Source organism: Physeter macrocephalus, chromosome 2 (assembly GCF_002837175.3).
Source record: "Physeter macrocephalus isolate SW-GA chromosome 2, ASM283717v5, whole genome shotgun sequence".
Classification (NCBI taxonomy): domain Eukaryota; kingdom Metazoa; phylum Chordata; class Mammalia; order Artiodactyla; family Physeteridae; genus Physeter; species Physeter macrocephalus.
In genome coordinates, this window is record NC_041215.1 from 56,637,431 (window position 1) to 56,638,207 (window position 777).

Consider the following 777-nt stretch of genomic DNA (forward strand, 5'->3'; position numbering starts at 1 on the left):
TGGTTTCCTCCCGTCTCCTTGGGTGTCAGAGTCTGCCATCGGCGGCCAGCAGGCACCCTAGTTTTGGGGAGACGCTAAGTCCACATCTTCCCACACCACCATCTTGACTCACCACAAATGTTTTTAATTAAATTACCTTTAACTTACATACTAGGAGTGAAATATGTGAAAATTCTGAGCCTCTATTATCAATCCACATTGTAATTGGGAGAACTTGACCTTAAAAGATTCAGCCAATTTTCTAAGCTTGAATAGCAACTTGGGAGCAGGGCTAAAGCATGAATATTAGGCAGCATGACTTTGGCCTGGCATGTTCTCCACTGGAATCTGCTGGAAAACAGGTCTCTGAATTTTTTGAACATATACATTTCTAACCTATAATTTGGCATTACAAAACCAACACGGATTTCCAAAGTGTCTTTCAAATTAAGCCTTCATTTTCAGCAGTTACTCTCTGTAGCTTGCGTTAGAATCATGGCTTTTCCCATTAGCAAATTACTATTGTCTTGCTCTTTCCTTTGGCAAATTTTAATCCATTGCAGTTGTTTAAATTGGATGGGGCACGTTGGGTGGTGTTGGCGGAAACTCTATGTAGCTGTATTATAAGCTGACTAGAGACCTAAAATCCAGAAGCTGAGGAATGATTTCTGAGGGAGCCTCTTTGCTATTCTCTTAATAGCAACCCCTGATTCTTACCCATTCTTTTTTTTTTTTTTTTTTTCGCGGTACGCGGGCTTCTCACTGTTGTGGCCTCTCCCGCTGTGGAGCACAGGCTCC